The sequence below is a fragment of the Pleurodeles waltl genome, chromosome 1_1 (assembly GCF_031143425.1).
Source record: "Pleurodeles waltl isolate 20211129_DDA chromosome 1_1, aPleWal1.hap1.20221129, whole genome shotgun sequence".
NCBI lineage: Eukaryota > Metazoa > Chordata > Amphibia > Caudata > Salamandridae > Pleurodeles > Pleurodeles waltl.
Window position 1 is genome coordinate 288,532,893 of NC_090436.1, and position 15,467 is coordinate 288,548,359.

The following is a 15,467-nucleotide window of genomic DNA, read 5'->3' on the forward strand; positions in this document are numbered from 1 at the left end:
TGTTGGCACTACGCAGCAATTTGTGCACCAGTGCAGGAGGAAAGTATAGAATGTACGGTAACTTGTAAATATGGTGCTTTTCTGCCCTTTCCATGTGGCGCAGGACAGCTCAGCAAGGTCATGTCCCTTACTGCACTGCCCTGCAGTGAGGGGCTTGTAAATGTGCCCCAGAGTTTCAACTGTATTCGTGGTGGGTGGGTGTGTGGTGATTACAGTAGATTTTTCTAATATGCTAGGTAATTCAGAGTGGGTGGAGGGTGGCCAACTCAGAAAGTATACATTCAATATAAAGGTGTTAACGTGCACAAACCAAGGAAGGTTTGACGGATCTTTGCTTACCTCTATAGACTCCAGGGGAAGATAGGCCTGTTACAGGAAACTCATCTAACATATAAAGCTGAAACCAGGCATCAAACCAAGTGGTTGGACACAAAGTACACAACTTTCTGTTCCTTGCATGAATGTGGTACAGCTATCATTGATAGAAAAGGGGCACCCTCGCACCTATAGCAAGTGGTCACGGATGTTGAAAGGAGATATATCATATTGGAAGTGATGCTGCGATCTAAGGCAGTGAAGACTGTTGACATATGTGACCCTAGTGTTGATTGCATGCACTTCCTTGAATAAGTTTGTTTTAAAATAGTGCAGTAAACCCACAAGCCATAATCTGGGGAGGTGATTTTAATTTGATACTCGACCCAGTATCTGAGAGATTGAATGAGAATAGGCATCCACACCCATTAACGGCTCAACCAAAGGCTGAGATCATCACGGATACTAATTTGGTTAATATGTGGCACACTGGAAATTGAACAGCACAAGAAGGTACCTGCAAATCCAACATGGATAATCCATAGTGAAGGCTAAACTAGTGGTTAGTCACAAGAGGTGTCTGCTCATGGACCACCCACATAGAACACTTACCAAGAACACTCTCACATCACTCACAAATGCTGTTAGGGCTCAATATATCTGGAGTGTGACAAGCAGCATTCACTTGCAGGGTCGCTTAGGGTGCAGTAAAAGACCTGGTGTTTTATCAGACAGGATATATCATATTACATCTCTACAAATTAAATTTAGTCAAACAATCGAATATCCTTAAGGGAATTTACTAACGGGTAGAGAGACTGAAGTGTGAGGTAAGGGACCTTGCAGGAGCTTACTGCGTTAACCGAGACTCAAAGGTGCTTTCTGGCATGCAAGCTAAACCAAATGAATTCAACAAAGTAGTGTAGAGGGAACTCAATTACCTGTGCAGACAGGCTAGGGCTAGGTCATATAGAGAGGACAATAGACCAAGTAAACCCTAGGCCTCGCTGCTTAGGCATCCATGGGGCTGGAGGGTTGAGAGAAGCATTAAGCTAGTGATACATTGGATGAATTTCACAGATTCTCTTCACTGTTCTATTCAACCAGGTCACACTCAACTGAAGAGGATATCTTGGTATTCTTTGATACCAATAGTTTGACCTGGCTTGAGGGGACTTACAGGCAGTATCGTGATCTGCCAATCACCACAGCATAAACAAAGTCAACAAAATCCTTGCTACCTTAAATTCTCATATAGATAGTGGCCCGTATTTATATTCCGTTTGCGCCGAATTAGCGTCGTTTTTTCGACGCAAATTCGACGCAAAACTAACGCCATATTAATACTTTGGCGTTAGACGCGTCTAGCACCAAAGTATGGGCAAATAGCGTCATTTTTTTGCGTGAACGCCTTCCTTGCGTTAATGAGATGCAAGGAAGGCGTTCCCGTCTAAAAAAATGACGGCGACGCAAATGCGTCGTATTTATACTCCCGGGCAAAAATCGCGCCCGGGAGTTGGCGGGTCAAAAAACCCCGCATTTGCGCCACTATTTAACGCCTGGGTCAGGGTAGGCGTTAAGGGGCCTGTGGGCTCAAAATGAGCCCACAGGTGCCCTCCCCTGCCCCCAGGGACCCCCCCTGCCACCCCTGCCCACCCCAGGAGGACACCCAAGGATGGAGGGACCCACCCCAGGGACATTCAGGTAAGTTCAGGTAAGTATAATTTTTTATATTTTTAAATTTTTTTGGGTGGCATAGGGGGGCCTTATTTGTGCCCCCCTACATGCCACTATGCCCAATGACCATGCCCAGGGGACATAAGTCCCCTGGGCATGGCCATTGGGCAAGGGGGCATGACTCCTGTCTTTTCTAAGACAGGAGTCATTTAAATGGCGTCTGGGCGTCGAAAGAAATGGCGCAAATCGGGTTGAGGCGATTTTTTTGCCTCAACCTGACTTGCCCCATTTTAAGACGCCCTAACGCCATTTTCCCCCTACGCCGGCGCTGCCTGGTCTACGTGTTTTTTTTTCCACGCACACCAGGCAGCGCCGGTCTGCTAGCGCCGGCTAACGCCATTCCATAAATACGGCGCCCACATGGCGCTTCAGAATGGCGTTAGACGGCGCTAAATTTTTTGACGCTAAACTGCGTTAGCGCAGTTTAGCGTCAAAAAGTATAAATATGGGCCAGTATACCTCTATTGCCCAAAACCGCTGAGATCTAACCAGTCAGGCTTCATTATCACCACAGCATAAACAAAGTCAACAAACTCCTTGCTACCTTAAATTCTCATATAGATAATTATACCTCTATTGCCTAAAACTGCAGAGATCTAACCAGTCAGGCTTCATACCTAGAATGTACACTTCACATAATCTCTGAATGCTCTTTGTGATCCCTCACCAAGAAGATGCTAAGCTGAGTGAAGCTGGTATATTTTTAGATGCTACCATAGCATTTGACTCATTGAGCTGGTTATATCTGTTCCAATTATTGATTAGGTTAGGCTTCAACAGTGGCTTCAAAAAGTAGATAAAACTCCACTACAATGAACCATCAACACACACACAACAAAACAGGCTTCTGTCATCACCATTTGTCGTAGCCAAGTCTGCCCCCTATTGCCGATCATCACAATAGACATGGAGCAACTGCAGCTATTCTGCAGCAGCACCTCACAGACAAAGGATTAACTTTGCATCCAGCTGCCTCATAATTTCAATGTAAGCAGAGGATATCACTGTCTACATGAGGCACCCTAGCATTAATATTGCATCTTTAAATAGGGAACCATAATTGGGCAAAGTACCTTATCCCTTTACCCATCCATCCATAGGTGTGCACTTGAATATTCACTCAAGTGGTGTAACTCTTCAGTAAAATACCTGAGAATTGTGAAAGCAGGAACATTAACAAGGTAATACAGAAAAATTATGATGCTACACTTTTGAAATTGGAATAGAAAAACAGATGAATTAAACTACCTTTATCAATGGCTGATGAATTGTCATTGGCAAAAACTGTACTCTTACATCGATTTCTTTAATTATTCATCAACATTTCTCTCTCCCTCACCAAATCTTTCTTCCAGAGACTTGGGTTGTACATGATCCATTTAGTCTGGGCAGGCAAAAAACCAAGATTGGGGTGGGAAATGCTGATGTTGCCCATGGTGGTATTATCTGCCTACTGGGATGCATCTGTGAGCAAATTAAGGTTAGGAGCTTCACAGAAGGGGTCCGCAGATGAGGACAAGGGTTCCGTATGGGTCAGTGCAGTGGTCCAAGAGAGTATAGTCAGAGGAGTCTCACTGAGTTCGGGAAGGCATAGAACTGGAAAGTGCCCCTGCAGTAGTGGGCCATTGTCCATGTTCTATCACCCTAAGCAGGGAAGTCTATCAAAGGCTTTAGGCTTGAGCTAGATACCCCATTTCTAACAAGCACTAAGATAGTTTTACACAAGGCCAGACTTAGAAGGATTGCAGGAACCATGATTATTTATCTCATGGTAGAGAGGTGATTGCCCTAAAGGGTAAGTTCAGGAAGTTTTGCTAAGGTAGGCAGGCTTTCCATGTGAGAGGCAATGGAATTTGAAAGGAAAATCCTAATTTTAAGAAGAAACATTATATTTGGGTTCATAGTAATCTTTCAATAATCATACAAATGAAAGTGGTGACAGGTAAAGAAATAATTCCCTATAATATTCTCAGTAAATGTGGATTTATGTGGGAGAAAATGGTCTATTATCTACCTTTTGAATCAAGAGCATACTTATATGGTCCTTAAAGAAAAAATGTTGTCTTGCAGTTAGTTTATAAATACGAAAAGTGCAGTCTTGATGATGAAACACTAACCTTGGGAGCTTTTAGCATCTTTAGTTGAAAGTGTAATTTTGTAAGGGCACACACTTGAGCCTGTTTCTGTTGTGGCATGCATCAATTCTCTTAAAGGATATTTAATGCAGAAGGGGTGTTATCCAGGATTATCTCTGGGAAAAATGTAAATTATGCTAAAGTAATTTGAATAAATTTTGAAATTACGAGTTATGCTTGTTACACAACATTCCCAAAATTCTACCATTACCCAATTTGCATAAATACTCACCATTTGCTGTAAAACTTTACAGTGAAAAGCTCATTTAAATGAATCCATGTGAAAAACAATCCTCACAAGGACGAATTTCATGCTAAAATAGAGCACAAATGACAGATTTTTGTGTAATTACACATGGGTTGCCGAAATTTCACATAATTACGTGAAATTTACACACCCTTGTTTAGAAGAGATAGTGTAGATGCCTTTAAATATTCTGGACTTTCTCGTATGACTGAATTGAATCAACATAAGAATTAATAAGACTAAGGCCCTAATTACAACTTTGGCGGTAAATGTCACCTACCGCCGTGCTGACAGTCGCCAACATACCATGACCGCCACGGTATACTGCTACGGGTATTATGACCCACACGGAGAAATCTGCCACTATACAGACACCCACACAAGTCTGCCAGCCCAAAGGTCAGTGATAAACTGGTGGTACCAAAACCCACACAGTTACACCAACAGAAATACGCCCACAATATCAGGACCCACAAATCACTGCGGTGGTCTTTTAACCAAGGTAAACCGTTGGCGGTACGCACCGCCACGCTCAAAATACACATACACTAAAACAACTACACCACATTGGACAATTCAAAATACACACACCTGACACGCATACACACACCACACCCATACACCCAATCCAAAATAAAACACACATCCACATTAACCACAACCCTTTCAACAACAAAAAAAGATTGCCAACTGAGAGAGAGAGAGAGAGAGAGTGAGAGAGAGACAAGCCAGGAGCACCCACTCAATCTGAGGCACAGAACACCATCACCCATACACCATAGACACACCTCACAGCACACACCCCAATAAATCACCCCACACACCCTCAAGCATACCACTCACACCACATCCATAGCACCCCAAAGACACCATAGGTTTTCAGAGGAGGAGCTAAGGGTCATGGTGGAGGAAATCATCCGGTTAGAGCCAAAGCTATTTGGATCACAGGTCCAGCAGACATCCATTGCAAGGAAGATGGAGCTATGGCGGAGAGTTGTGGACAAGGTCAGTGCCGTGTGGCAGCACCCCAGAACAAGGGATGAAATCAGGAAGAGATGGAACGACCTACGGGGGAAGTTGCGTTCCGCGGCAAGACACCAGGTAGATGTACAGAGGACTGGCGGCGGACCCCCACCTCCTCCCCAACAACTAACAACATGGGAGGAGCAAGTCTTGGCAATAATGCATCCTGAGGTCCTCGCCAGAGTAGAAGGAGGACTGGACTCTGGTAAGTCAAATCTTTATTATTATATCCCCCACCCTACCTACATGCCATCACAAAGGACCAAGCATTGGGCAAACCACCCACTTGAGAGAATGTGGCTTTGCACTCTCCAGGACCAAGCATTAGGCATGGAGCCCCCTCCAGGAGCAGTGGCGTAGTACCATCTTCCGGCTGAGGTGCCCCCCCCTTCCCCGTCCCCCTGAGGTGCATGTGTGTTTTCAACCTGATGCCCCTGCAGTGTTCTCTCCGTTTTGAGACAGGCGTCAAGTGCGGGCTTGGCCTATGTGTTATGGCCCAGTGGACCACAGACTATTTTTGTGTGGACATTGTCCCTCATTTTGTATATATTGTATATATTGTACATACTGTTAATTTATTTATGAAGGTATTTCTCTAGATTCCTAATATTACACTAATTTGAATCCATTCCATTTGTCCTTGCGTTATTCCAGAGGGTTACGGGGTGTATATGTAATGTTGTTGCATGTGTTTGTGTGTATGGTGTTGGGGGTGAGGGTGGGGGTGTTGCGTGTGCGTGTCACTCTCTTTTTCCTCCCCCCTCCCCTGTGTGCTAGGTGCAGTACTCACCGTGGTCGTTGTCGCCAGCGTTGGTACTTCTGGTATATGAGCAGATACACCAGCATGGGAAGGATGTGTAGCTCGGGCTCCATGGCGTCCTGGTTCTTCCTTAAGTGTCGACAGGTGAGTTGTTTCCATTCAGAACACTGTTTCCGCCATGCTTTTGATGGTGTTGGTACCGCCCCGGAAAAGGTGGCGGATAGGCCTCTTGTAATACAGTGGGTGGAACCTTGTCTTCCGCCTGACTGTTGGCGGTTACCGCCGCGGTGTTTGTTGCTACCGCCATGGAGGTCAGAGAGTTAAAGTGGCTGTCTGTGTTGACGGTTTCCACCGTGGTCATGATGCCATTTTTTTTACCGCCGGCTTGTTGTCAGTATTACCGCCGCTTTACCACCAACCGCCAGGGTTGTAATGAGGGCCTAAATCTTTTCTCTCTTACTAAAACTGGACTTAAAAGAATATCAGCCAAATTCAAATAATCATATGGCATTTTCTACATGTTTCTTCCCTGAATCAACATCCGTTTGTGGCACCCACCACTGATACTATTTACCCACCCTGTATGTAGAAACTGTAACAGAAGGATATCTAAGGTCTTGTCTGTTTGCTACGCTTCAGACATCAACCTATACATGCATTTGTTACTATGGGCTGGCCAGAGGGCTATTCCATATGAGATGAACCTACAACAAGCCATCTCAGTATCACTACAATGGTCTAGCTTTTTCACAAACCCTCAAACTATAACCATCCTCACAGGACTCCTGCTACGGAGGACATTACGTTCTTGTTTTCTGCATAGCCTTCTGCATTTTATCGGTTTCAGCTTTCTCCTTTACGGTCCCCTCTGTCTTAGTCTTAGACTGGAGCCACAGCATCACTGGATTAGTATACATGCAATCTCAAAAATCATTTTGGTAGTTAACATTGTTGCCTCCCATTGAACGTTCTAATAATGATCTAAGAAACCATATCACAGTTAACCTATTACCGTCATACCCTAATCAGCTGCCTAAGTGGTCCCATGTCCATTCTGCATTTGTTTCCGAGCATCTGGTAAGACCATCAAAGACAGCATACCATACGTTGTGGTATATGCACTAACAAATACAGTTCCCCATGTTGTACAGTCCTCTACATATGGTATCATCCGGAGGGATCACACATACTCAATGTGCTGTGTTTATTTTGTGTGTTGTATGACGATAGATCACGTCTAGTTACTTGGTTTTGAGAGTGGTTCAAATGGAGTTTCATCTCGCTTTGTGGGCACCTTGTACGTAACTACATGTATAGTCTATGGACTAACTGTCTGTATAGAAAGACCCTGTGTGACAACTGAGGCTCCAGTGTTAGTCCCTTTTGTCTGTGCCATGTACTGAGTCTTCTACATACATTGAGCTCTTATAGGAGCTATTGCATCTGAACTACAGTCAAATATTGCAATTGTGAATATAGTGCTAATGCACTAATAATGACCAGGTAGGACATGGAAAGCGCAAAGGACCTGTTATAATGGACTCCACTACATGTAGTAATTGCCCACCAAACTATCATGCACGTGCTTGATAGCTAATGGGGATTTCCTGACGATCATATGGTATGTATTTAGGAGGAACTGGGGTATGAGTGTAATAAGAAAATGCACAGTGGCCATCTCAACTGGTTGAAATTTAAGCCAGAAGTAAAATATTTCAAATGAATAAACTGGATTCTCTGTAACCATCAGGATTGCTCTTCCCTCTTCCCCTGTAGAGGGAAACGTTTGCACAGTCATATGTAGTGCCGACATACCTCTAACATTTTCCCCTTTTCATACAGTATCATCAAGCATTTCAACATCACAGTGTGATCCAAAATTCAATTAAATACCGTGGAGTTTCTTTTCCTGAGAGACACTTCCAATTTTGCTGAGAAAATGAACATCATTTTCAAGTCAAGGAGCCTGAGGATGCGTTTTGTTTCAAGTAACATAGTTCGTCGATGTTGCACCACTGAGGTGAAGTTAGGGTAAAGAAAGAGTTTGCTCGTGCAGCAAGCAAACTCTGTACTTGTAGCTTGGTAACCAGTCCACAACTGGGCACAGTGGGTCCCTGGATTTCTGGGGCACCGACTCGACCCTGTGTGCTCTTCCCACAGAAAATACTTTTGAGAGCCTGTTTCTCCTGTGGCATTCTTAAATCCTCTTTAAGGACATTTAATGCAGAAGGGGGGTGAGAATTAGCTCTGGAATAAATTCAAATTATGCTGATGTGATTTGCATAATTTTGGACATTTTGAGTTTTGCTTCTTACACCACAATACCAAACTTCTGCATTTACCTACTTTGCATGATTACTCACCATGTACTTTAAACATTTACAGTGAAACGGTAATTTAAATCAATCCATGTGAAAGAGAACCCTCACAAGGACGAAATTCAAGCTAAAGCATAGCACAAAATGACAGATTTCCATTTTGTGTAATTAAGCACACTTTTGCCAAATTTCACGCTAACTATGTGACATTCACACACCCTTATTTAGAAGCGATAGTGTAGATGCCTTTAAATATGCTGGACTTTCATGTTTGGTTGCATTTCTCTCTTACTAGAGCTGGACTTAAAAGAATATCAGCCAAATTCATATAATCATATGGAATTTTCTACGTATGTTTCTTCACCGAATCAAAATCTGCTTGTGACAGCCACCACTTATACAATTTAGCCACACTGTATGTAGAAACCTTAACAGAAGAACACCCAAGGTCTTGTCTGTTTGCTACGCATCAGACATGAACTTAGGTTTAACCGTTCCTTGGGAAATAATTTTACACTTCCCCCTCAATGGCATTTAACTTATATGTATGCTGGAGTTCAAATTCTTGACTGCCCATCATTGTCTCTGGCATTTTCTGCTTCTAAAGCCCTTCTGTTGGGCAAGGATAGGGATTTTTGTAGGTATGACATGGTCGTTCAGACCATCTCATATTCTTACATAGTATGACTTACAGGTGAGTGGCCTCACCTTAACACTTCATGCATTAATGTCACGTATCTATAAGTGGATTATCTTGTGTATGTGCTCCCTGCCTTCGGACCACACTCCCTTCCACTCCTTGTCTGCTCAGAAATGCTTTTGCCTACGAGTGCTGGGGAGGGGAGAAGGAGGAGGTTTTCCTGTGGGGGGCTGGAGGTGTCAGTTAAGTAGTCCTTAAGAGGTAGAGGAGAGAGTCATCATCACTCATGGTCCCTGGTCGATGTGCTTTGTGGTTCCTCTCCTTTTTTTCCAGTACTCACAATTGTTGGGTGTTAGATCAGATCATGTACTGCACAATAACCATGTATGTCCAGTTCACACCACCCTTAAGTTACATGCTCCCAGGAGCAAAGAACAGGAAGTAAGCTCCTATTTGTAAAAGTAAAATCTCAGTCATAAGTACTGGATCTCTATGGGCAGACTACAGCACCCTCCACCCACTCTGGCCAGATACAGGTGACTTGGCCCACCATCTGGGGATGTACGTCATATGGAACCTGCTATGCTGCAATTGCAGTAAACCTATGTGAAAGTGCACCATGAAAGTGGAAATGTTCCTGTCCCCCTCCCAACCTCCCATGGACTTGATTCTACCCTGGAAGAGCAGTCTGGGGGTAATTCTAAACATTTAGATGAGGGGACTAGCCCCTATTACTCTTCCTAAATAAAGCATGGAACATAAACATATAATCCATACTCACTAGACTCTCAGCCACCAACTCTCTTAAGTTGGATGATCACCCCACACACTGGCCCCTCATAGTGTGTCCTCCCTCATAGTTGCCACAAAAGACAGCTTACTTCCAATCCAACTTGTGGACATAGAATTTCTTTTTTTCCATTTCATTTTTTTTAACCAAAATGTAGTACAGAGAAAGATACAATGGTACATACTGTAGCATGAATATAGTCAATAAGAAGAGTATGATATTGAAATCGGCAATAGCCAACATACATGGTACTCAACACTGTAAAGGATAAAAATGGCCGAGATGTAGATTCAACGTAAGTGGTTGAGTACATAGAACTATATAAGTCAAGAATGTGGACACAGAGAGGCATATTTACAAGCACCTTGTGCCACGGTTAGTCACTTTTTGTTGCGTTCCAGTGGCGCAAAGTGCAGGCCCATATCTACAAGGCCACGCAAAACTGTGCTTGCAAAGGTTGTAGATATGGTGAAAGGCAATGAATCACAAGTTCCTGAGTTGCCTTACTCTGTGTCAGGGAGTTCCCACAAAACAGCTATGGGTTTTGATGCATTCCCAGATTTACAAGAATCTGTAAACCTCGAAATGGTCAAAACCGCATGCAGCCCCAGGGCAGGCACAATGAGGAGACATATCTTTATTTCTCCTTGTTGTTTCCTCACACACAGAAAGAGGAAAATGCTTTCCAGGATTGTTTTTTACTCCGGAAGGTGTTCCTTACTGCACAAAAACAATCCTGCTGACAACGCAATCACCCTTGTACCATGGTGCAAGGGTGCACGTGTTGGCACTACGCAGCAATTTGTGCACCAGTGCAGGAGGAAAGTATAGAATGTACGGTAACTTGTAAATATGGTGCTTTTCTGCCCTTTCCATGTGGCGCAGGACAGCTCAGCAAGGTCATGTCCCTTACTGCACTGCCCTGCAGTGAGGGGCTTGTAAATGTGCCCCAGAGTTTCAACTGTATTCGTGGTGGGTGGGTGTGTGGTGATTACAGTAGATTTTTCTAATATGCTAGGTAATTCAGAGTGGGTGGAGGGTGGCCAACTCAGAAAGTATACATTCAATATAAAGGTGTTAACGTGCACAAACCAAGGAAGGTTTGACGGATCTTTGCTTACCTCTATAGACTCCAGGAGAAGATAGGCCTGTTACAGGAAACTCATCTAACATATAAAGCTGAAACCAGGCATCAAACCAAGTGGTTGGACACAAAGTACACAACTTTCTGTTCCTTGCATGAATGTGGTACAGCTATCATTGATAGAAAAGGGGCACCCTCGCACCTATAGCAAGTGGTCACGGATGTTGAAAGGAGATATATCATATTGGAAGTGATGCTGCGATCTAAGGCAGTGAAGACTGTTGACATATGTGACCCTAGTGTTGATTGCATGCACTTCCTTGAATAAGTTTGCTTTAAAATAGTGCAGTAAACCCACAAGCCATAATCTGGGGAGGTGATTTTAATTTGATACTCGACCCAGTATCTGAGAGATTGAATGAGAATAGGCATCCACACCCATTAACGGCTCAACCAAAGGCTGAGATCATCACGGATACTAATTTGGTTAATATGTGGCACACTGGAAATTGAACAGCACAAGAAGGTACCTGCAAATCCAACATGGATAATCCATAGTGAAGGCTAAACTAGTGGTTAGTCACAAGAGGTGTCTGCTCATGGACCACCCACATAGAACACTTACCAAGAACACTCTCACATCACTCACAAATGCTGTTAGGGCTCAATATATCTGGAGTGTGACAAGCAGCATTCACTTGCAGGGTCGCTTAGGGTGCAGTAAAAGACCTGGTGTTTTATCAGACAGGATATATCATATTACATCTCTACAAATTAAATTTAGTCAAACAATCGAATATCCTTAAGGGAATTTACTAACGGGTAGAGAGACTGAAGTGTGAGGTAAGGGACCTTGCAGGAGCTTACTGCGTTAACCGAGACTCAAAGGTGCTTTCTGGCATGCAAGCTAAACCAAATGAATTCAACAAAGTAGTGTAGAGGGAACTCAATTACCTGTGCAGACAGGCTAGGGCTAGGTCATATAGAGAGGACAATAGACCAAGTAAACCCTAGGCCTCGCTGCTTAGGCATCCATGGGGCTGGAGGGTTGAGAGAAGCATTAAGCTAGTGATACATTGGATGAATTTCACAGATTCTCTTCACTGTTCTATTCAACCAGGTCACACTCAACTGAAGAGGATATCTTGGTATTCTTTGATACCAATAGTTTGACCTGGCTTGAGGGGACTTACAGGCAGTATCGTGATCTGCCAATCACCACAGCATAAACAAAGTCAACAAAATCCTTGCTACCTTAAATTCTCATATAGATAGTGGCCCGTATTTATATTCCGTTTGCGCCGAATTAGCGTCGTTTTTTTCGACGCAAATTCGACGCAAAACTAATGCCATATTAATACTTTGGCGTTAGACGCGTCTAGCACCAAAGTATGGGCAAATAGCGTCATTTTTTTGCGTGAACGCCTTCCTTGCGTTAATGAGATGCAAGGAAGGCGTTCCCGTCTAAAAAAATGACGGCGACGCAAATGCGTCGTATTTATACTCCCGGGCAAAAATCACGCCCGGGAGTTGGCGGGTCAAAAAACCCCGCATTTGCGCCACTATTTAACGCCTGGGTCAGGGTAGGCGTTAAGGGGCCTGTGGGCTCAAAATGAGCCCACAGGTGCCCTCCCCTGCCCCCAGGGACCCCCCCTGCCACCCCTGCCCACCCCAGGAGGACACCCAAGGATGGAGGGACCCACCCCAGGGACATTCAGGTAAGTTCAGGTAAGTATAATTTTTTATATTTTTAAATTTTTTTGGGTGGCATAGGGGGGCCTTATTTGTGCCCCCCTACATGCCACTATGCCCAATGACCATGCCCAGGGGACATAAGTCCCCTGGGCATGGCCATTGGGCAAGGGGGCATGACTCCTGTCTTTACTAAGACAGGAGTCATTTAAATGGCGTCTGGGCGTCGAAAGAAATGGCGCAAATCGGGTTGAGGCGATTTTTTTGCCTCAACCTGACTTGCCCCATTTTAAGACGCCCTAACGCCATTTTCCCCCTACGCCGGCGCTGCCTGGTCTACGTGTTTTTTTTTCCACGCACACCAGGCAGCGCCGGTCTGCTAGCGCCGGCTAACGCCATTCCATAAATACGGCGCCCACATGGCGCTTCAGAATGGCGTTAGACGGCGCTAAATTTTTTGACGCTAAACTGCGTTAGCGCAGTTTAGCGTCAAAAAGTATAAATATGGGCCAGTATACCTCTATTGCCCAAAACCGCTGAGATCTAACCAGTCAGGCTTCATTATCACCACAGCATAAACAAAGTCAACAAACTCCTTGCTACCTTAAATTCTCATATAGATAATTATACCTCTATTGCCTAAAACTGCAGAGATCTAACCAGTCAGGCTTCATACCTAGAATGTACACTTCACATAATCTCTGAATGCTCTTTGTGATCCCTCACCAAGAAGATGCTAAGCTGAGTGAAGCTGGTATATTTTTAGATGCTACCATAGCATTTGACTCATTGAGCTGGTTATATCTGTTCCAATTATTGATTAGGTTAGGCTTCAACAGTGGCTTCAAAAAGTAGATAAAACTCCACTACAATGAACCATCAACACACACACAACAAAACAGGCTTCTGTCATCACCATTTGTCGTAGCCAAGTCTGCCCCCTATTGCCGATCATCACAATAGACATGGAGCAACTGCAGCTATTCTGCAGCAGCACCTCACAGACAAAGGATTAACTTTGCATCCAGCTGCCTCATAATTTCAATGTAAGCAGAGGATATCACTGTCTACATGAGGCACCCTAGCATTAATATTGCATCTTTAAATAGGGAACCATAATTGGGCAAAGTACCTTATCCCTTTACCCATCCATCCATAGGTGTGCACTTGAATATTCACTCAAGTGGTGTAACTCTTCAGTAAAATACCTGAGAATTGCGAAAGCAGGAACATTAACAAGGTAATACAGAAAAATTATGATGCTACACTTTTGAAATTGGAATAGAAAAACAGATGAATTAAACTACCTTTATCAATGGCTGATGAATTGTCATTGGCAAAAACTGTACTCTTACATCGATTTCTTTAATTATTCATCAACATCTCTCTCTCCCTCACCAAATCTTTCTTCCAGAGACTTGGGTTGTACATGATCCATTTAGTCTGGGCAGGCAAAAAACCAAGATTGTGGTGGGAAATGCTGATGTTCCCATTTCAAAAAAGAGGTAGGTCAAAGCCTGATTTCGTACAGTATAACTTATGTGTCCAAGCACAATACATCCATTAGTGATATTTTCCCACACCATTTCAATTGGATGTTTCAATAGAATCAGATAAGATGATCCAACTGCAGCTCATTGCCCACATTTGCTCCCCTGTATGCTGGCCAGTTGGTGGAATAGACACATTAACATGCATGGTGTAGTAAGCCACCCAGGACCATCCAGAGTGAGCCCTCACCCAGATGCACACTCTGTACATCCTCTGGCCAGGCGTGTCTGCCCTCCCATCTACGTTTCGGATCAGTGAGACTGCAGACATCATTCCCCCACTAATTGGGATCTCACACATAAGTAGAAACTGTGGCTGCCACTGGCATTGCAACTTTGGCCCATTCCCAAGCACTCACAGGGACATACCCATTGCGGATGACGCAGATGTTGCACCACCAACAGTGCATTCTCAAAGACATTTCCCACAGTTGTATGCACTTTCTGGGGTCCTGCAGCCATTCAGCAAGCTTGCTGGCCCTGTGACGGTTTTGCCTCGATTGAAAAGTTAGATTGGGAGGGAGGTTGAAGGACTACTTTATGGCCACCAGAGAAACAGTTGGAAACATCAAGGCCCGTATTTATACTTTTTGATGCTAAACTGCGCTAACGCAGTTTAGCGTCAAAAAATTTTGCGCCGGCTAACGTCATTCTGAAGCGCCATGCGGGCGCCGTATTTATTGAATGGCGTTAGCCGGCGCAAGCAGACCGGCGCTGCCTGGTGTGCGTGGAAAAAAACCACGTACACCAGGCAGCGCCGGCGTTGGGAAAAGTGGCGCTAGGGCGTCTTAAAAATGGTGCAAGTCAGGTTGACGCAAAAAAAAACGTCTTAACCCGATTTGCGCCATTTTAAACGACGCCCAGACGCCATTTACATGATTCCTGTCTTAGTAAAGACAGGAGTCATGCCCCCTTGCCCAATGGCCATGCCCAGGGGACTTATGTCCCCTGGGCATGGCCATTGGGCATAGTGGCATGTAGGGGGGCACAAATAAGGCCCCCCTATGCCACCCAAAAAAAAAATTTTTTTATACTTACCTGAACTTACCTGAATGTCCCTGGGATGGGTCCCTCCATCCTTGGGTGTCCTCCTGGGGTGGGCAAGGGTGGCAGGGGGGGTCCCTGGGGGCAGGGGAGGGCACCTGTGGGCTCATTTTGAGCCCACAGGCCCCTTAA